At 42.5% G+C, this 21,587-nt stretch overlaps 2 long non-coding RNA genes across 3 annotated transcripts in view; one reads left to right on the top strand and one right to left on the bottom strand.

Annotated features, from left to right (window-relative positions):
• Window positions 1–3,819: 3,819 nt before the first annotated feature.
• LOC133233536 (uncharacterized) overlaps window positions 3,820–21,587 on the bottom strand; it is a 71,510-nt gene continuing 53,742 nt past the window's right edge. The window contains exon 3 of the long non-coding RNA XR_009731747.1: window positions 3,820–4,738. This is a non-coding gene — a long non-coding RNA (uncharacterized LOC133233536). The remainder of the gene's footprint in view (window positions 4,739–21,587) is intronic.
• The window catches only part of LOC133233535 (uncharacterized), a 166,871-nt gene continuing 155,974 nt past the window's right edge, over window positions 10,691–21,587 (top strand). Inside the window, exon 1 of one of the 2 annotated variants that reach the window (XR_009731746.1) lies at window positions 10,691–11,182. This is a non-coding gene — a long non-coding RNA (uncharacterized LOC133233535). The remainder of the gene's footprint in view (window positions 11,183–21,587) is intronic. The other variant, XR_009731745.1, reaches the window with a different exon arrangement.

Raw genomic sequence — 21,587 nt, 5'->3', positions numbered from 1 at the left:
ATTTCATGTCTTTGAAACTAGCTTACCTGCATCTCTCTCTTGGCTTCCTCTTGAATAGTGGCTTTATAATTAGATTTTTTTGTCAGACTCATCTTTCATTTTACAGTGGAATGTGATCAGTTACAAACTACAACAGAACATGCTCAAAGCTGTGCCACCAGCAAGTCAAAAGGCCCCAATGTAATGTCCGTAGCTTGTTGAAAACACAATCAAATGGCTATTCAGCAAATCTCTTTTTCTTTTATTCTTTTTTTTTTCTTTCTTATGGCCTGGCATGCAAGGTACAATGAAATAATATGAATGCAATAATATGTCCTCAATTTTACAGATGCCTAGTAACCAAAGTCAAAGGAGATTGCCTAGTGTTTATTAAAAAAAAAAAAAAAAAAGGCAATTCCTCCAAAAACATCATGCGCAAGAGAAAAATGTGTATTTAAGTTTGCACAGTGTTGATTGCTGCTTTGTTTTCTCACTTATCTTCACAAAGTTACTTTCAGGAAAGGGATTATTTAGTCAATGACAGCAGTTCTTTACTTGAGTCTGAGCTAAGTCACTAATGCTACGTAGCAGCACACTGGCTAGACCCTGGCATCCAGGCTGGTGGGAGGAGAAGGTGATGTAAAAGCAGATCTGGACTCAGTTTCCTCATCTGTGAAATGTAGGGGTTGACCTAGCCTTAGATGATCTCTAAAATTCCTTCCAACTACAAAAATATTTTTTTCTCAAGCTTCTGGACCTGAAAACTTTAAAATATGTGCTGAGCTGTGTTCTGAGTCATTAAATTAATTAAGAAAATGTGCTTAGCTTTGAACCCAACATGGGGCCATCAAGAGCTGAGTAGCAGAAGTGGGAGTAGGGTGAATGCTATTTTTTGCTGGTTCATAGGATGATTTTCTGATGATTAGAAAATGTGCCCTCCTTATTGGGAAATTGGAATTAACATATATACACTACAATGTATAAAATGGATAACTGATGAGAACCTACTATATAGCACAGGGAACTCAGTGTTCTATGGTGACCTGGGTGGGAAGGAAATCCGAAAAAGAGGGGATATATGTATACATTTAGCTGATTCACTTTGCTATATGGCAGAAACCAACACAATATTTTTTTTTTTTTGACTTTTCTGAAGTTCAATTCTGGTGTCATTTTTTTTAAAAATTTTATTTTATTTTTAAACTTTACATAATTGTATTAGTTTTGCCAAATATCAAAATGAATCCGCCACAGGTATACATGTGTTCCCCATCCTGAACCCTCCTCCCTCCTCCCTCCCCATACCATCCCTCTGGGTGGTCCCAGTGCACTAGCCCCAAGCATCCAGTATCGTGCATCGAACCTGGACTGGCATCTCGTTTCATACATGATATTTTACATGTTTCAATGCCATTCTCCCAAATCTTCCCACCCTCTCCCTCTCCCATAGAGTCCATAAGACTGTTCTATACATCAGTGTCTCTTTTGCTGTCTCGTACACAGGGTTATTGTTACCATCTTTCTAAATTACATATATATGCGTTATTATACTGTATTGGTGTTTTTCCTTCTGGCTTACTTCACTCTGTATAATAGGCTCCAGTTTCATCCACCTCATTAGAACTGATTCAAATGTATTCTTTTTAATGGCTGAGTAATACTCCATTGTGTATATGTACCACTGCTTTCTTTATCCATTCATCTGCTGATGGACATCTAGGTTGCTTCCATGTCCTGGCTATTATAAACAATGCTGCGATGAACATTGGGGTACACGTGTCTCTTTCCCTTCTGGTTTTCTCAGTGTGTATGCCCAGCAGTGGGATTGCTGGATCATAAGGCAGTTCTATTTCCAGTTTTTTAAGGAATCTCCACACTGTTCTCCATAGTGGCTGTACTAGTTTGCATTCCCACCAACAGTGTAAGAGGGTTCCCTTTTCTCCACACCCTCTCCAGCATTTATTATTTGTAGACTTTTGGATCGCAGCCATTCTGACTGGTGTGAAATGGTACCTCACAGTGGTTTTGATTTGCATTTCTCTGATAATGAGTGATGTTGAGCATCTTTTCATGTGTTTGTTAGCCATCTGTATGTCTTCTTTGGAGAAATGTCTATTTCGTTCTTTGGCCCATTTTTTGATTGGGTCATTTATTTTTTTGGAGTTGAGCTGTAGGAGTTGCTTGTATATTTTTGAGATTAGCTGTTTGTCAGTTGCTTCATTTGCTATTATTTTCTCCCATTCTGAAGGCTGTCTTTTCACCTTGCTAATAGTTTCCTTTGATGTGCAGAAGCTTTTAAGGTTAATTAGGTCCCATTTGTTTATTTTTGCTTTTATTTCCAATATTCTGGGAGGTGGGTCATAGAGGATCCTGCTGTGATGTATGTCAGAGAGTGTTTTGCCTATGTTCTCCTCTAGGAGTTTTATAGTTTCTGGTCTTACGTTGAGATCTTTAATCCATTTTGAGTTTATTTTTGTGTATGGTGTTAAAAAGTGTTCTAGTTTCATTCTTTTACAAGTGGTTGACCAGATTTCCCAGCACCACTTGTTAAAGAGATTGTCTTTAATCCATTGTATATTCTTGCTTCCTTTGTCACAGATAAGGTGTCCATAGGTGCATGGATTTATCTCTGGGCTTTCTATTTTGTTCCATTGATCTATATTTCTGTCTTTGTGCCAGTACCATACTGTCTTGATAACTGTGGCTTTGTAGTAGAGCCTGAAGTCAGGTAGGTTGATTCCTCCAGTTCCACAACATTTTAAAATAGCTATACTCCAATAAAAATTAATTTTTAAAAATTGGTCAAATACAAATAGGCAAATTATAGATGATATGCTATGACCAGTGAACACTCCAAAAGATATTCAAGAGTTTCTAATAATAAAGAAGTATGAACTAAAAGACAAAAGAAGAAAATGTGCCCTCTTTGTATGGAAGCACTTCTCAGGCCCATGGCTCAGTGAGCTGACTGTCCCTTTCTGGAATTAGGAAACTCCTTCCTTGGGCTTCCCTGATGGCTCAGATGGTAAAGAATCCACCTGCAATGCAGGAGCGCTGTGCTATGCTTAGTCTCTCAGTCATGTCCGACTCTTTGCTACCCCATGGACTGTAGCCCGACAGGTTCTTCTGTCCATGAAATTCTCCAGGCCAAGAATACTGGAGTGGGTAGCCATTCCCTTCTCCAGGGGATCTTTTCAACCCAGGGATCAAACCTAGGTCTCCCGCATTGCAGGCGGATTCTCTACCAGCTGAGCCACCAGGGAGGCCTGCAATGCAGGAGACCCAGGCTCAGTCCCTGTGTTGGGAAGGTCTCCTGGAGAAGGGAATGGCTACCCACTCCAGTATTCTTGCCTGGAGAATTCCATGGACAGAGAAGCCTGGAGGAGTACAGTCCATAGGGTGGCAAAGAGTCAGACGTGCCTGGGTGATTAAGCACACATGCACACGCTCCTTCCTCTGGGCAGATGCAGCCTGTGCTAGGACTCTGCTTGTGTGAATGAAGCCCCACCCACTCCTTAGCCAAGCCCCTGTGCCGAGCACCACCTGCACAGCCTGCCTGAAGACCAGTGTGATGGGCATCACGTTCATGAATAGAGTCTGCAACAGCTAAGCAGGAACCTGCTTTTTTTGTGTTTTCCAAACTCTTGTTTTAACCTAAAAATAAGCAAATAAGCAAACAAGCAAACCAAAAGACACCTTGGTGCTCATGTGAGTGGAGATTCCTTGAATTATAGTACATGGACCTCTCATTTCACTGAAAAAGTGTGTTTTGTGAATAGGTCTGGGAGAGCATCTTAGCCTGGGTTCCCTCAGAAAGCAGGACCTGAGAAAGAAGGGTGATGTATGTGGTTTATTTGGGAAACACAGGTACCAGGAACAAGAGATTAAGAGCCATCAAAAAAGATGGGAGGTAAGCCAGTACAAGGTGCTTCATCAACCTGGTCCCTAGTGTGGTCAAATGGAGCTCCATCCAGCTTGGACCTTGGAAGACCATCTTCTCAAGGAATGAAAGAGAGAATCATTTTCTGGCTCTTAGGACCAATCCGTCAAGGATTGCCCCTGGGGTGTTGACTCCTCCGACATCCAGGTGTGTACATATGTCGGGATGGTTAAGTCCATGGTGGTGCTGGCCGAGGCACTGTGTCAACGAAGGCTAACCCTATCTCTTTCTGGTACTAAGTCAGTGCTTCGAGGATAAAAGAATGTCTGGTGGAAAGCAACCTACTAGCAAGTGACTGGCTGGCCTCCTTTAGGGATGCCTATGCAGATGGAGTTTTCTCTCCGTGACAGGAATTCATTCAGTACAGCAGTTGCTAGACTGGTCTTGGTGAGACATCACTCAGGTGGTTGGGGCCATGCTGGCTGACCCTCTATCCCTGCCCCATGTCTCCTGTGTCATGCAAGTCCTGGAGCAGCTAGGGGGAGAGGCTAGCTGACATCCACAGGCCGTCCTGTTCACCCAGTGGTTTAGTGCTGCCCCTGCAGGGGATGTGCTCTGATGGGCCTGGATATGAACCAAACATCTGGCTGCTATGTGCCTAGTACTCTACATGACTTTCTCCACATTTTCCTACCTCCTTGACTTCTGAGGCTGAGTCATAAAAGGCCATGGAGCTTCTTCTGTGTATCAAGACACTTCTTCTTTCAATTACCCTGAAGCTATCATACTATGAAGAAGTCCAAGCCAAATGATGAGGCCATGTGTTGGTGTTCCAATTGACAGTCCTCACTGAGCCTAGTAGGCTTCAAGTCATCTAGCCTAGAAACAAGAAATAGGTGAAGATGATTTCAGAAGATTCCAGTCCACTTTGAGTCAGTCACTTTCTGCCATTTCAGTTTCCCCACCTAAGGCTTTAGCCAGCTTTCCAACTGAGTTCCCTCGTCTGAGCCACAGAAGAGAGAAATGGTTTGAGTGACTGTTCTCTGAGTTCTCCCAAATATGGCACAAAGCTAGTACAATTCTAGATACACAGGAGAGAAATCAGTTCATTACATACATACAAATGGATGCCTCTGGGCATTGGGACTTAATCCAGTCATGGAACCCCAATTTAGAAAAGCTGGAAGAAGTAGGGACAAGACTTTCTTGGTGTGTCCTGCCCAAATTCCTGACCCATGGAATCTGTGAGCACAGTGACAGGGGGTTCTTTTATATCTCTAAGTTGTGGGGTGGTTTGTTATGCAGCAAAAGAAAACTAGGCAAGGTATAAGATCTAACATCTTGTCTTTTACCTCAAAAAGTTGTAGCATCCCCAGATCATTGGACTCATAGAAATGTCACTGATCAGGGGTCTGTGTAATGTTCACAGGGTTTCATTTCTCTGACACACAACTTGCTATTTCTGTTTACCAGGTTAAATTTGTGTGATGGCATCAACACAGTGTTCCAACATGCTTATGGTGCAGCAGAGGCAATTAAAAGGTCACTGAAGACTGTTCTGCAACACTGTGTAAGAGGCTTCATATAGCCTTAAGCAAGACTATGAATGTGTACTGATGTCCTTCCCACTTAAAGAAGGCCTAGTCTTGATCCTGTTTATTGACAAGGAGATGAAAAGCACATACTCAACAGATCAATAGCAACATACAGAGGGCCAGAGGCTGTGTTGACCTGTTTTGGTAGAATATCACATCTAGCTGAGTAACTGAGATGATTGGGACTCAGTTCAGTTCGGTTGCTCAGTCGTGTCTGACTCTTTGCAACCCCATGGACTGCAGCACACCAGGCTTCCTTGTCCATCATCAACTCCAGGAAATCGCTCAAACTCATGTCCATAAAGTCAGTGATGCCATCCAACTATCTTATCCTCTGTTGTCCCCTTCTCCTGCTTTTAATCTTTCCCAGCATCAGGGTCTTTTCCAGTGAGTCGGCTCTTCAAATCAGGTGCTCAAAATATTAGAGCTTCAGCTTCAGCATCAGTCCTTCCAATGAATATTCAGGGCTGATTTCCTTTAGGATGGACTGGTTTGACTCCTTTCAGTCCAAGGAAATTTTAAGAGTCTTCTCCAACACCACAGTTCAAAAGCATCAATTCTTTGGCACTCAGCTTTCTTTATGGTCCAACTCACATCCACACATGACTACTGGAGAAACCATAGCTTTGACTATACAGAACTTTGTTGGCAAAGTAATGTCTCTGCTTTTTAATATGTTGTCTAGGTTTGTCATAGCTTTCCTTCTAAGGAGCAAGCATCTTTTAATTTCATGGCTGCAGTCACCATCTACAGTGATTTTGGAGCCTCCAAAAATTAAGTCTGTTACTGTTTCCATTCTTTCCCCATCTATTTGTCATGAAGTGATGGGATCAGATACCATGATCTTTGTTTTTTGAATGTTGAGTTTTAAGCCAACTTTTTCACTCTCCACTTTCACTTTCATCAAGAGGCTCTTTAGTTCTTTCTGCCATAAGGGTGGTGTCTTCTGCATATCTGAGGTTATTGATATTCCTCCCTGCAATCTTGATTCCAGCTTGTGCTTCATCCAGCCCAGCATTTCACATGATGTACTCTGCATATAAGTTAAATAAGCAGGGTGAAAATATATAGCCTTAATGTACTCTTTTCCAGTTTGGAACCAGTCCATTGTTTCATGTCCATTTCTAACTGTTGCTTCTTGACCTGCATACAGATTTCTCAGGAGGCAGGTAAGGTGGTCTGCTATTCTCATCTCTTTAAGAATTTTCCACAGTTTGTTGTGATCCACACAGTCAAAGGCTTTTGTGTAGTCAATGAAGCAGAAGTAGATGTTATTTTCTGGAATTCTCTTGCTTTTTCTATGATCCAGCGGATGTTGACAATTTGCTCTCTGGTTCCTCTGCCTTTTCTAAATCCAGCTTGAACATCTGGAAGTTCTTGGTTCATGTACTATTGAAGCTTGCTGCTGCTGCTGCTAAGTCGCTTCAGTCGTGTCTGACTCTGTGCGACCCCATAGACGGCAGCCCACCAGGCTCCCCCGTCCCTGGGATTCTCCAGGCAAGAACACTGAAGTGGTTTGCCATTTCCTTCTCCAATACATGAAAGTGAAAAGTGAAAGTGAAGTCTCTCAGTCGTGTTCAACTCTTAGCAACCCCATGGACTGCAGCCTACCAGGCTCCTCCATCCATGGGATTTTCCAGGCAAGAGTACTGGAGTGGGTTGCCATTGCCTTCTCCAATTGAAGCCTAGCTTGGACAATTTTGAGCATTACTTTGCTAGCATGTGAAATGAGTGCAATTGTGCAGTAGTTTGAATATTCTTTGGCACTGCCTTTCTCTGGGATTGGAATGAAAACTGACATTTTCCAGTCCTGTGGCCATTGCTGAGTTTTCCAAATTTGTGCAGCACTTTCACAGCATCATCTTTTAGGATCTGAAATAGCTCAACTGGTATTCCATCACCCTGGCATATTGAGTGCAGCACTCTCACGGTGTCATCTTTTAGGACTTGAAATAGCTCAAATGGTATTCCATCACCTCCACTAGCTTTGTTCAAAGTGATGCTTCCTAAGGCCCACTTGACTTTGCACTCCAGGATATCTGGCTCTAGGTGAGTGTGATCACACCATCGTGGTTATCTGGATCTTTGAGATCTTATTTGTATAGTTCTTCTGTGTATTCTTGCCACCTCTTCTTAATATCTTCTGCTTCCATTAGGTCCCTACTGTTTCTGTTCTTTATTAAGCCCATCTTTGCATGATATATTCTCTTAGTATCTCTGATTTTCTTGAAGAGATCTCTAGTCTTTCCCATTCTATTGTTTTCCTCTATTTCTTTGCACTGATCACTGAGGAAGGCTTTCTTATCTCTCCTTGCTATTCTTTGGAACTCTGCATTCAGATGGTTATATCTTTCTTTTTCTCCCTTGCCTTCACTTCTCTTCTTTTCTCAGCTATTTGTGAGGCCTCCTCAGACAACCATTTCACCTTTTTGCATTTCTTCTTCCTGGGGATGCTTTTGATCACTGCCCCCTGTACAATGTTATGAACCTCCATCCATAGTTCTTCAGGCACTCTGTCTATCAGGTCTAATCCCTTAAATCTATTTGTCACTTCTGCTGTATAATCACGAGGGATTTGATTTCGGTCATACCTGAATGATCTAGTGGTTTGCTGTACTTTCTTCAATTTAGGTCTGAATTTTGCAGTAAGGAGCTATTGGGGCTACCACTCCGTTAGTTTTGTGGTAGTCCACTATCATCCACCATGATCTGACAGTTTACTTTTTCAAGACCCATACAGATGAATTACACAGGGATATGATAGAGAACATCATCCCTTTATAGTAATACTTTGTCTTTGATGGTGACACCGATTCTCTTCAGGATGAAGTGTTGACTTGGGTTTACTCTCCAGGCTGGTGGGGTTGGGGTTGGATAGTTTTCATGTGGTTGGATTGTGTCCACTTAGCCCTTCCTATCCTAATGGCTCTTACTCTGTAGGTCAGGGACCAAGGAGAGGATTATGCCAGCTCCTTTGTTTATCAATCCAAATCATGCATTTGGGGAATGGGGAGATAACCAAAGATGGATCTATGGACGTATTTAGTCTACTTTGAAGTGTGTTTGGGTTAGCTCTCAGGTTTTAAAACCCAGTTGTATACGTCAAGCACCACTCTAGTTGGCTGCTCATCTGTCTCATCACTGGGAACACTCTGGCTTTTTAGCCACTACCTTAGATGCCTGAGGACCAAAGCACCTTCCAGCATTGCTGCTTGTGTAGTAGTCACATATCCTACTTTCACTTAAGAATTGCCACCTGGCCTCTGACATTCCAGAATCCTGTTATCTTGGTTGATGATAAGGAGCCTAGACCCCTGGCAGCATCTCCTCCTATTAACTCCAGTTCATAGGAAAAGTTACCATGGAATTCCTCAAAAGATGCCAGTGTTCTCTTCATCAGTGTATTTCTTATTGCTTTAGTCAATGGGATGTCTTCTAGGACCTCCTGGGGAATATAGAGAGGTGGAGAGTACTCTGCTCTCACTAATAAATCCAATTTAACATTTCTATCCTCCCTTGGCCCTTCCTGGATAGTCCACCAACGTCATTCTAGCAACTATGCCTTATTCACTGTGATCTATTGATGTATCCAATCTTCAGAGTCATGCCAGCAGTGTGTTATGACTAGATTCTGGTGTTTTTGCCAGGACGTTAAATCCTAAGTCAAGAAAGCAGGCTCCCGTATCAATGAATTCTTACCACCCGTATTTATAGGCAAGTCTCCCTTGCCAATCCTCGCAAGATGCACTTCCATGTGTATTTTGCTGGTTTCTGCCAGCACATATTTGCCAGGTCTTGCAAGTCTGTTGGTATATAAGGAGAACACATTGCGTTTCCTGAATAGGGCTGTGCTGAGACCTGACTCTGCTTATTGGTAATAACAGGAGGACAAGGTCAGATCCTGAGGAGGTAAAGCACCTTCTCCTGGAGTACTTGCCTCAGATAAGGCTTTGGCAGCATTTCCACATAAGGGGAGGCTGTTTACTCTGGAAGGAGTGATGTAGTTTTTTCTTTGTGTCCTGAGTGGATGAAAAGATCTATTTTTTCCCCCATCTGTTACTTGTTCTCTATTTCCTCTATTTTTTAGGTTGACTATTTTTTATGATTCCCTTTGAACTCTTTTATTGTCTTATTAGCTAAAACTCATTGTTCTGTTATACTATACTTCACATAGAGCTTAGGAACCTAACAGTGAAACACATCTATTTCTCCCCTTAAGGCTTGGTGCTATTTTTGACATACATTTCCTTTATATATATTATAACCTTACTTTACTTTGTTTTGTTGTTTAAATAGTCAACTATCTTTTAAAGAGATTTAACCAAGTTTTTAAAATCTTATATGCTTATCTATGTTATAACCACTTCCAGTTCTGTGTGGAGATCCAGATTTTCATCTGGTATCTTTTTCCTTCTGCCTGAAGAGCTTCCTTTAGAACTGATAACATGGATCTGCCAGTGACAGATTCTGTCTTCTTTTGTATGTCTAACTAGTCTTTATATTTTGTCTTAACTTCTGGAAGGTGTTTTCACTGGGTATAGAATTCTAGGTTGACAAGTTTTCATGTTTAAAGCTATTACTCTAGCTCCCTTCGGTTGCATTGTTTCTGGTGAGATACTGCTGTCATCCTTTTGTTGGCCTTCCTCTGATTTTTGGTTTTACTCTGTTTATTAGTTTGAACAATTTGTTTATAATATTCCTTGTTTTAGTTTTATGTGTCCCATACTTGGGCTTCAGTTTTATTTTAATCGTATTTACTTTATCTGTAGACCTCAATTACATGAATATTGGGCTGCTTTAAATTGTTCCAAAGATCAGTGAGTCTCTGGTTTTTTTTAATTCTTTTTTCCTTGGTGTGTTTAACTGGGCATAGTGTCTACTGCTATTTCTTAAAATTCCTTAAAGGTTTTACCCTGTGATATCTAATTTGTGGTTAAATCCATTCAGTGTAATTTTTATCTCAGAAATTGTAGTTTTCATCACTAGAGTTCAATGTGGATCTTTTAAATATCTTTCGTATTTGTACTTCACTGGTTGACCACCTGTAATACAGTCTTCATACTTGTTTGAATGTCCTTGTCTGTTAATTGTCACATCTGTGTCAGTTCTGGACTGGTTTTGATTGGCTGTTATTTCTCCCTAGCATTGGTCATATTTTCTTGCTCTGTTGCGTAACAGGTCATTTTTAACTGGCTGCCACACTTTGTGAATTTTCCTTTGTTACTGGCTATTTTTGTATTCCTATAAATACTCTTGAGCTTTGTTCTGGGATGCAGTTAAATTGCTTGTAAACGGTTTTCTCCTTCTGGGTCTTGTTTTTAAGATTTGTTAGGTGGAACCAGAACTGTGTTTAGTCTAGGGTGAATTATTTTTCATTACTGAGAAAAGAGCCTTCTGAGTGTCCTACCCAGCGCCCCATGAATTGTGAGGCTTTCCAGTCTGGTTGGTGGGAAGAGGCAATATTCATGGTCCTGCACCCTCTAATTTTGGGGGTGGTACCTTCCTCACTGGGCAGCTTCCTCACATGCATTCCTTGATCAGTATACTCTGTGGAATATCAAAGAGGATGCTCTGTAGATGTCTCTTGTTCTCACTCTGTGCAGCTGTCTCTCATTGGATAGTCTGTCTTGCAAACTCTGGTTGTTTTGTCTACTTCTTTCAGAGAGTCCACTGGATTCCTCTGCTTGGATTCCCCTTCCCTGCACCACAGCCTGAAACCTCTCTCCAGGTAATAAGCTTTTGTAGGGTTTATTTTATAGGAACAATTATTTGCTTCCTATCTCTTGGAAATCACTGTTGTTTTGTTACCTAATATTCAGAGTCTTAAAAACTGTTGTTGTATGGATTTTGTTTTGTTTTGTTTTGGTTCCATGAAGGAGGGTTAAGTCTAGTCTCTATAATTTCAGCTTAGCCAGAACTAGAGTGTGTCTGTCTTTAAAATATTCAAAACTGCATTTGACTCTTCATTTGTAGAGCATTTGCAAAGATCTTGAGTGCAGAAACCAAGCTGGATTTATCTCTGTAAACCTAAATGACCGATATGACTTTGCATATAGTAGATACTTGGTAAATGATTGGTATTTTGAATTGTAGTAGGAAAAGCAGGTGAAAATATCCTAATGGAATTTAACAAAAAGTTTTTTTTGGAGTATAGTTGAATTACAATGTTATGTTAGTTTCAGGTGTACAGCAAAATGAATCAGATATATATATATATATATATTTTTTTTTTCACTCTTTAGATTCTTTTCCCATATAAGTCATTACAGAGTATTGGGTTCCTTATGCTATACAGTAGGTCCTTGTTAATTATCTCTTTTCTATACTGACTCTATTTCTGTTTTGTAAATAAGTTCATTTGTACCTTTTTTTAGATTCCACATATAAGCGGTATCATATGATATTTGTCTCTTCTCTGACTTACTTCACTCAGTATGACAATCTATGTTGCTGAAAATGGTATTTGTCCTTTTTTATGGCTGAATGATATTCTTCAGTGGGATATTTTTTGCCTAATTCAAGATAGAAATGTCTAACTGAATGTTCAGTAATGAAAACTTCTAGAAGTAGTGCTCTTTCTTTCTATTACGGGAAGTGTTCACAGAGAGTGAGGGTGCTCATTTTATGGGAATCAACATTTCCATATTGTCCAGCAAAAACCTCAGTCCAATGCCAGTTTTCCATTAATACTTTTCAATCTTAATCTTTGCCAAATATGAGATATTACAAAAATAATTATGAAGGACACACATGCTCTAGATTACTTATTAATTAATTGTGAGTTATGAAAAGGATATTACCCCTCTGAATTTTTCTATAGCTACACTCTATTATCTACAGAACATCAGGTAACAAGGAAGCCTGGGTACTATTATCCCCAACAGGTTGATTGAGAAATGGAAATATGTAAGGTCTTAGGGGCCTTATTTTGTGCTTATAATTTTATTTATTTATTTTTAGCTGTGCTGGATCTTCATTGCTATGCAGTCTTTTTTCTAGTTGCGGTGAGTGCAGGCCATTCTTTGTTGCAGCGCGTGGCCTTCTCATTACAGTGGCTTCTTAGGCTTTAGGACAAGTGGGCTTCAGCAGTTGCGGTTCCTGGGCTCTAGAGCACAGCGTCAATAGTTGTAGTGCATGGGCTTATTTGCTCCACAGCATGTGGGATCTTCCCGGACCAGGAATTGAAGCCGTGTCTCCTGCGTTGACGGTGGATTCTTTACCACTGAGCCACCAGGGAAGCCCAGGGGGCTTGTTTTCAGTTACACAGTCAACTGTAGAGCCAAGCCAAGAAACAGGTCTCTAAATGCAAAGCAGCATTATTTCCCTTTGGCAACCCTGCCTCAGAATACCAAAGGAGCTTAAAAAGTCCAATTCTTTATTTTTTAATGTGGGTTTTTAAAAATAGGCAGGAAAAAAGATAGTGGAACAACTGTAGGATTCAGATAACATGGCATGTGTTTCCACCATAGAAAGTAAGACTGAAATTGAAGTTATTCTGCTGCAGAAGTTAAACAATGAGAAAATGGTGTACGGATCCCCAAAGCCCCGATGATCTGAAGAACCTAGGCAAGCACTAAATTAAATCAGACAAGCAGGGGTTCAGATGAGCCAGACAGTGTTCAAAGTAAATAAAACACTCAGTAACACACCCTCACTGCAGATAACTGAGGTTCTGGGTAAAGGAATTTTAGGTAATCAGGGGTCTGCAGCATAAACAAACAAGGGACATGGACTAGGAGGAACTAATTGAGAAGATTCAGGTAACAGGTAAGCTGGTTTCTATAGTCACATTCTGGTTGGCTTTGGATGATTAAGTTTCCAGAATTCACCAAGGTAAGGTGGTGAACAGGATAAAATGTTGGACAGTTAAATAACCTCACTAACCTACATCCTGAATGACAAAGTATTATTACAGTTTACGAATGCCTTAGGAAGGCAGGACCGAGCAAAAGCTATCAAGAGTGAAACTGGAGCAACCTGCTTATTATGGAGAAGCAGGAAGACAGGAAGGAGGGGAAGGGGAGGAAGGGGCAGAGGGCTTTGTTGGGGTCAGGATTAGCATTTAGGCTTAGTTGCATTCCCACAGCGCAGTGCAGAATGGGAAGAACTAAAGACTAAACAAGCCTGGATTATTGAACAGGAATAGGACCTGGTTAAGAGCAGTGGCTCTACCTATCCCCATCACCTTTATCAACTCTTTTCCTCTAAGATTCAAAGTAATCCTCGCCCCCCGCCGCTCAACCCACCATCCAGCAGGGAACACACAGCTCGAGAACCAGTAATGCAGAGGCAGGGTCTGGAATCAGGGAGCAAAGGGAATAAAGGATCAGTAAACTATGAAAAAGAAGAAGTGGAAATGAAGGAGGAGAAATCCAAGAGGAGAATGAGGTGGCTCCTTGGTCAAAATGGGGAGGTGAGGATAGTGGGTGGGATGGAGGATCCATGTCTAACTTCTTTCACAACCTCTGTGGGTAGTATTTCTCCTGTGAGTTAAAGGGGGCAGGAATATGAGATAATTTTTGTGAGAAAATTATTTCCTTTTCGTATTGCCTTTCTATATTCTGAGTAAGTCTAGAGAAAGGCACAGTTTGGAGTTGGTTTTCCTTCAACACCTCTCCAGCACCTCCTAATCACACTCTTTCCTGCTTGCCTCTTAACAGAGTGAAAAGGCTGGGCTTCTGAGCTCTGGTAGGCAACCACCATGAGCTGGAATTCCATCACAGCTTGGTGTTTATAGTATTTCTATTGATGGCAACTGATCTGGTTTTAAATTTAGCTTAATGTAGGTTAAGTTTTCTTTACAATGAAATTTGAACAAAAAATTATTAGAATGAAGTTCAAGCTGTGTGATTTGAAACTATTTATCACAGGATGCGTTTGTTTGAAACAGGATTTGTCTTTGACTTAAATATCAGGAAAATGATGGGATGGCATGATGGAACTAAACCCTGCTCTGGGAATCAGAACTCTTGCATGGACTCTGAGTGTGCTGGGGGCCATTGTCATTTTATTTTCATTTTTATCAATTAAAGACACATAGCTGCTGGCCAGAACCTAGCAGGAGATGTCCGAAGTTTTCACATATTCAGTTTTTAAAGTTCTAATCAAAGGCAAAGAAATAATGTTTTCATGACTCTCTGCTACCTTGACACACACGTAAGTTTAGAAATACTGAGAGGTCATGTGAAGACTCCATCCTTCAAGGTGTCCTGGGATGCCAACCACTGGAGTAGATTATTTCTAAGAGATCTTCTCCTTCTAAATTGCTGTGTCAAGCATTCAATCTGAGGGTCAGCAAAGACAGCGATCTGATAGGGAAGGCGAGTGATAGATCATCACATAAAAATCTCATTTTCTTTATCTCTATCCCACCTATCACATAAGTAGCCTGCAATGAATCTGCTTGAAACAGAGGTCAGGTACCAAGCATAACCCTTTCCTTTGTCATTTGAATCGTCAAAAGTTTTACATTTTTTAAAAGCTATATTTACATGACCCCTTTAGTAAAGTTACTTTATTTTTATTTATTCTGGCAGCACAGCATGGCTTATGGGATCCTAGTTCCCAAGACCAGAGATCAAACCCAGGGCCCCTGCAGTGGAAGTGTGGAGTCCTAAACATTGGATCAGCAGGGAATTCCTTAGTTTTACATTGTTTTGAAGGTCAAAGGAACTGGGGCCTTAACTAGATCAGCAAGGGGAACAAGCTGGTTGGCTTGTGTTGGCCTAATTTGGCCCTGATGGAAGAGACCACACCTCCCACTCCTGTGAAGCTTCTCCCAGTTGGCTAGCCCAAAGAATTTTCTATCTGTAGAATCCCCCTGAGAGCATCACTTCTCTGTATTCCAGGGAAAACAGCAGGGGTTAGGATAGGTGCTTTAGAGACTGACAGTCTGGGTTCAAATTCAACTCCCCTAGGGAGCCTCCTTTTTATTTAAATTTCTACATTTATCTAGCATAATAACTCAATGAGGTAGGTTCAATTTCAGGGCAGTTGCTACTACTACTACAAAACTTTTTGTGTGAATTAGAAAAGCACACATCCCTTTCCCTAAACCAAGCCCTGCCCCACCGCCTCACACTCACTCACTCACTCACTCACTCCAGGCCCATGAGTCACTAGAAAGCATCCTGTCCTCAGGGCCAGCGCAGTCTCCTAGTCCAGCCGACTTGGCAGACAGAGCAGGGAAAAGATTTAGCCCATCTGCCCCTCCACTGGGTTTCCCTGATAACCCAGTTGGTAAAGAATCTGCCTACAATGCAGGAGACCCCAGTTCCATTCCTGGGTCGGGAAGATCCCCTGGAGAAGGGATGGATAGGCTACCCACTCCAGTGTTCTTGGGCCTGCCTGCTGGCTCAGCTGGTAAAGAATCCGCCTGCAATGTGGGAGACCTGGGTTTGATCCCTGGGTTAGGAAGAGCCCCTGGAGAAGGGAATGGCTACCCACTCCAGTATTCTGGCCTGGAGAATTCCATGGACTGTATAGTCCACAGGGTTGCAAAGAGTTAGACATGACTGACTTTCACTTCACTTTCCTTCTGCCCCTCCACTGGGTGCTTTTATAAAGGGCTTAACTTACTGAATCTCACACGGTGACCAGATAATTATCACTATTTTCAAGGAAGGCTAAGTATTTGTGTTTTAAAAAGATCACCCTTGCTGCTTTGTAGAAAATGGATCAGAGGAGGATGAGGTTGGACACAGGGAAGTGTTAGAAGCCTGTCACAGCTGCCCAGGTGAGCTGGTTAATCAGGTTCAGGGATGGAGGGAGGGTGGTGAGAAGGGAACAGATCCCTAGATGTTTAGCAGGTGGAGTCGACTGGTCTGGAGGCTGCTGTGGGGACTCAAGAGATGATAAAAATGATGATGATGATGTTAACAGTACTGTTCACTGAGAGCTTATTTGTACCAGGCAGTAAGTTGTTTAAACCAGGGAAACTTGACTACATTTCATTTCTACATGGTTACCAGAAGAATCAAAGGTAACAGAAAGTTCCCAGCCCAAAGCAAATCTTTCATAAATGGTGAATACTTGTCTATTATTTTTGAACAGCTAGTATTTGAAATTTCTCTGTTAAGAAGCCCTAGTTTGTGGGCATGGACTAGGCAGGACATGGGCATGTGGGTAGGTAGCACAGGCAGGGAAGCATAATTAAGACCTTGATTTAATTATTTACTGAGTATCAAATTAGATCCTTCCTGAAACTTCAAAAATTTTTATTTATTTGTTTGGTTGTGTCCGGTTTTCATTTTGGCATACGGGATCTTTTGTTGTGGTGCACAGACTCTCTCATCGTGGCTCACTGGCTTAGTTGCCTCACAGCATGTGGGATCTTAGTTCCCCAACCAGAGATGGAACCCATATCCCCTGCATAAGGCATATTCTTAACCCCTGGACCACCAAGGAGGTCCCTTCCTATAACTTTTCAAGGCAACAGATTTCCAACCTCACCTTCACCCCGTTTTATTTGTTTGGAGTAGGGGTCTTGGTATCAATGTTTTAGCAGCTCCCCAGATAGCCAGGGTTGAGAACCACTGAATTAAAGAAAGAATTTTGGGAATCAGACAAATCAAGGTGAAATCCTGAGTCTTTTCTGCCTAGTGTGGTTTCCTTGTTTAAACCTCAGATTTCCTATTTGTAGAAGGAAGACAGTCATACAGTCTGTTCCAGGATATGTGAGGATGAAATGAGGTTTCGTGTGAACTCCGTGATAGCTCCAGGGACATCTCTGCTCATACCTAACTTGGCGTGGTGCCTGGCCCCTAATGTGGGTTCAGTAGATATCGAGGTGATAACAGTGGGGTCAGGAAGGAAAGGGACCTAATGGGGACATGAGCCAGTCTGGGGCTGAGTGCTCTGCATCCATCACTTTGTGTAATCCTAGCCTGAAGTGTGGCCGTCTCTTAGGGATGCAGACACTCAGGCCCAGGGAATAAGTCATCTTCCTAAGGGCACCTGGAGGGAGAGCTGGGATTGGAGTTCTAGTCTGTGTCTTTCTGCTACAAGTCAGATTTATCGCTTATTATTATGGAAAAGTACTTGTCACCGAAACAGTGGTACCAGGGAAAAGAGCCCTTGTTTGTCCTGCTTTGGATTGCTGGCCTGAGCTACGCAGTGAAGAACAGGGAAGAGCTGACAGTCAGCCAGGGCAGCTCAGAGCATCTCGGAAAGCTTGGTGGTGGGCAAGGAGGGAAGTGCAGAGTGAGGAGATGGGCAAGAGGCCAGGAACAAAGAGGGAAACGGAGCAGAGTGCTGCCAACTTCTGGGTGAGCAATCACCTGTCTAGTGTATGGCCAGGGAAACGAGATGGCATATGCCAACCAGTACAGTAGCTCGTAGATTACAAATATTCAATAAATGTTATTTTATTTTTTTCCCTTTTCCAAGTTGCCTCCTCCTCCTGCCCTCACCCCCAAGATAAGGGCAGGGGTCTATCCTCTTTTAGTGCAACACATCTGTTGGCTTGTCTGTCTGTCCTTCCCCTTTCTGGGAATTGCTCCCCCATCCACATGTTTATGGGGCAGTCATTTCCTAGAGTGTCCCCTTGAGTGGCAGGAGGGATTCAGAAAGAGTGTCTATTGGAGAAAAACAGCCTCTGTGGCCTGGGAGATTTTTGACTTTGTTTTCATGTGTGTTTGCCTTTATCGAAGCAGCTAATCTGCTACTGGCCAGATACAACAGCATTTGGATACTGCACTGGGACCCAAGGACGTCCCAAACCACTGCCTGGGAATGCCAATTTCTCATAACAAATTAGAAATCAATGATAGCAGCTTCCCTGCTAAGTAAAATAAAAAAAAAATACATAATTCCTTCTGCACTACTGCATTAAGCAGATTTTTTTTTTCTTTTCCTGAACATATAGTAAGTCCCAAGTGGTTTAAGCCATGGTGCCTCTTCTTCAAACAAATATGAAATCACTACCAAATTTAAATAAAAAATAAATTCTGTGTTGTGCTAGAAGATTCTCCTGCCAAAAACTCTCACACAATTAACACACTAGCAGAATGTGTTGCTAATTTCATGCCACTGGAGTCTTTTCTACTTCAGAATATAGAAACAAAATCGGGTCAGAGCTCCAATAATAACAGGATTTTGTTAAAATATACAGCCCTGTGTTGCAGATATGTTGTAGACATGAGCGAAAAGTAGAATCACAGTCGTGCGTGAAATAGCTTACTCCTGCAAATAGAACCAGAGGAATTTGTCTCCAGCTTCCCTGCACCAGGGGGGAGAGAGAGAGAGAGTTTAGAATGGCCCAGTTCTGTGGGGAAAACCCTCATTATCAATGTTTGTCCATCCACATACTTACACGAGCGAGACAAACTCCAGGCAGAGAACTCAAGGATGCAAAGCCACTAAACCCTGGAGCTCTAATTCCCTCATTTCTCTCAGACTCCCTCTCTCCAGCCTGGCCTCCCACCTCTTAGCATCCTCACACAGGGCCTGGTCTTTTCCGTAACAAAAACAGAGATAATGAAAATATTTTGGCAGCATTCAGGGCTTTCACATGGTGACCCTGACCTCCAAATCAATTTTCTTTATTCTTAACCTGACCTTGGCATCCATTCTCCCTGGTGTTCAATATTAGTTACAAAATCCTGAACTCCAGGAGACCTTCCCTCCTCCCCCAGGTTACCAAGGCAGGCCACACTGGTGAAGCTCTAGAGAGGAGAGAGAGAGAAGGCTTCTTGACAAAGAAAAATAAGAAAGAGCCCCACAAGCCCGTGCGTTCTATAGGCGTCTCATTTGCACCGAATGCCATTAGCTCTATTATTTACTCAGACAACAGGAGAGGCAGCCCTGCTCCCGTGCTCGCAGGGGGCACACTGGATGACTCCATGCATCACCAGCCGGCACAGCCCAGCCACTTCACTTAAATAGTGATACGTAAGGTAGAGCCTGGTACATTTAATCCATCACCCCTGGGTTCGCCAAGTGCAAGGACTGGAAAAATTGCGCACGCCTCTCCACTGCTGCTTGCATTAATACCAAGAAGGGAGTGAGCTGAAAAGAGAAAGTGCCAATTTCAGCACACATGTGAAAAAGAATAAAAGGGAAAGAAAGCATATCCCAGACCAGGGGTGGGAGGGGGTGTGGTGGCGAGGGGGAGATTTTTAAGACGGCTTTTCAGAATTCTTGTGCATTTACTATGAGAGTAAGTACTCACAAAGACAAGAGTTCGGGGTCATCATACATCTAGCAGGAGACGTTAGCTGGCAGGGGCTATTTTTCTGCAAATTAGTTTTCTCTCAAGGGTAACGGTGTGGGAGGAGCAGAGGAAAATGAATTGGAGCCTTTGAATAATCGTGTATTGTTTGGCTGGTAGTGGGACCTCTGAACTGATGCTCCAAGAAGTCTTTCCAGGCCTTGCTTGTAAATGGACCGGGGTGGGAAGCCTCTCACAGCTGTTGATGAGTGTCCTGTAGGGCAGCAATGGGGTCAGCAGTGTGGCCCCACAAAACAATGGTCCACAGAACACCAGCTCCACTTGGCGAGAAAGGCACAGGGCTGGCCAGGTGGCCAGACAGGACAGTGAGAAGAGGCGGGGCCCAAAGATCGTGCTGGTCACGAAGGCTGTGGCAAGGGCCAGGAGACAGACACAACAGCGTAGCAGGAAAGGACAGACCAGCTTTCCTTGGGGGGATGTTTCTAGCATGAAAATGAATGAGCTCATGCAAAAGCATGCGTGTCTCATTGTTTTCAGGTCCAGATCCTGAGTGCGAAGCTCAACATGTGTTCATCCTTCAGACATTTTTCTGTTCTCACTTCAGCATTTACAAATGCTGTATCATCAAAACCAGGGCTTCTCAGTTTCCCCTGGAGTGCCCTCATGACAGAGGAGCTTAAAGGCCAAGTCCAAGGACTCTGGAGGTAGAGCCCAAAACTCCCTCCACAAGGGAGAGACTTCTTTGAAGTCTTACATGTGTTTATTCTTAGTAAAAGTTACTTAAACTGATATGTTGTGCAAGTAATGGAAATATTTTGACGTTAAAAATAACATTTCAAGTTCCTCTATTTCCTTAATTCTAGGATGTAGCTCAATCTATCTCAGGAAAAAAGGACACCACCCATCTAATGCACACTTTACCTGTGAGAGGCATCCACCCATATTCCTAAAGCTTAAAGCACAAATTAGAAAAATCTTGATTTCATAAAATCAAGGCAAATGGAAACGTTAGAAAGCAACTGCCACTCTAATCTGTGGCTCCAGACACACTGGGGCAAACCCCAGTTTGCAAAGCATTATGGAGGAGAACGCTATTGTAAAGTGATGAAAAACAGACTTCCCTGGTTGTAACCACCTCATAATAAAAGTGAGTGTCTCCTTCACGCTGGTGCTGTCGGAGTGCACTGTGGCATCAGGCACACAGCAGGTGCTCAATAAATAGTTGGTGAATTGAAAGTTGTTGATAGCACTCCAGATTCATTCTCCCCTCTGGGCAGCCTGTGACAGGGTGTTGAGTGGGGGCGAGGACATCTACGGAAGTCGTGTGACAGGCTGCCCTTCCTGGGAGGGCAAAGCAGGTTAGAGTGGCATGTGGTAAAGGGAAGGTGGAAAAGAGAAGTCACCTTTTCTCTTGTGTCTGCTATGCCCTTGCGTGCTGGAAGGGCAGAGAGCCCAGCGGGGGCCCTGCCTACGGGGCGCCCACCTTGGTGCCTTTGGCTTTGTTGTAGAAAGACAAATCCTACAGTACTCCAAAGTGCAGTGATGAAAAACACGGCCATTACCTTACCGGGAATCCATTGTATCTTAGGTAATTCACAAGGCAGGACCCTGAAATTCACAGTTTACTCCCTCTCCTCCTCCCCGCCCCACCACCTGCTGTAGTCGCTTTCTAGTGTGTGGCTCACTTAGCACAGATCATCAGACTTGGGTCAAAGTGAGCAGAATCATCTTAAGTCAGTGTTACGTGATACTGGCCCAGCTTTTTATTAAAAGTGATCATTTGTAAAAAATGAGTCAGAGGCTAGGGTCAAACCAGAAGAGGCAGAAAATGAAAAGAAGTAAATGATGATTTCAAGTTTAAAACATAAGACAGAAATGCACACTTTTATTCAGTAAAAAGCAAAGTTGATGGTTCTTAAAATGAAAACACAGTGTTTGTCACTTACTGAAATCCCAAACTTGC

Source organism: Bos javanicus, chromosome 20, assembly GCF_032452875.1.
Source record: "Bos javanicus breed banteng chromosome 20, ARS-OSU_banteng_1.0, whole genome shotgun sequence".
NCBI classification, from domain to species: domain Eukaryota; kingdom Metazoa; phylum Chordata; class Mammalia; order Artiodactyla; family Bovidae; genus Bos; species Bos javanicus.
Note: the sequence above shows the minus strand (reverse complement) of the source record. Positions and strands in the feature narration are given on the sequence as shown.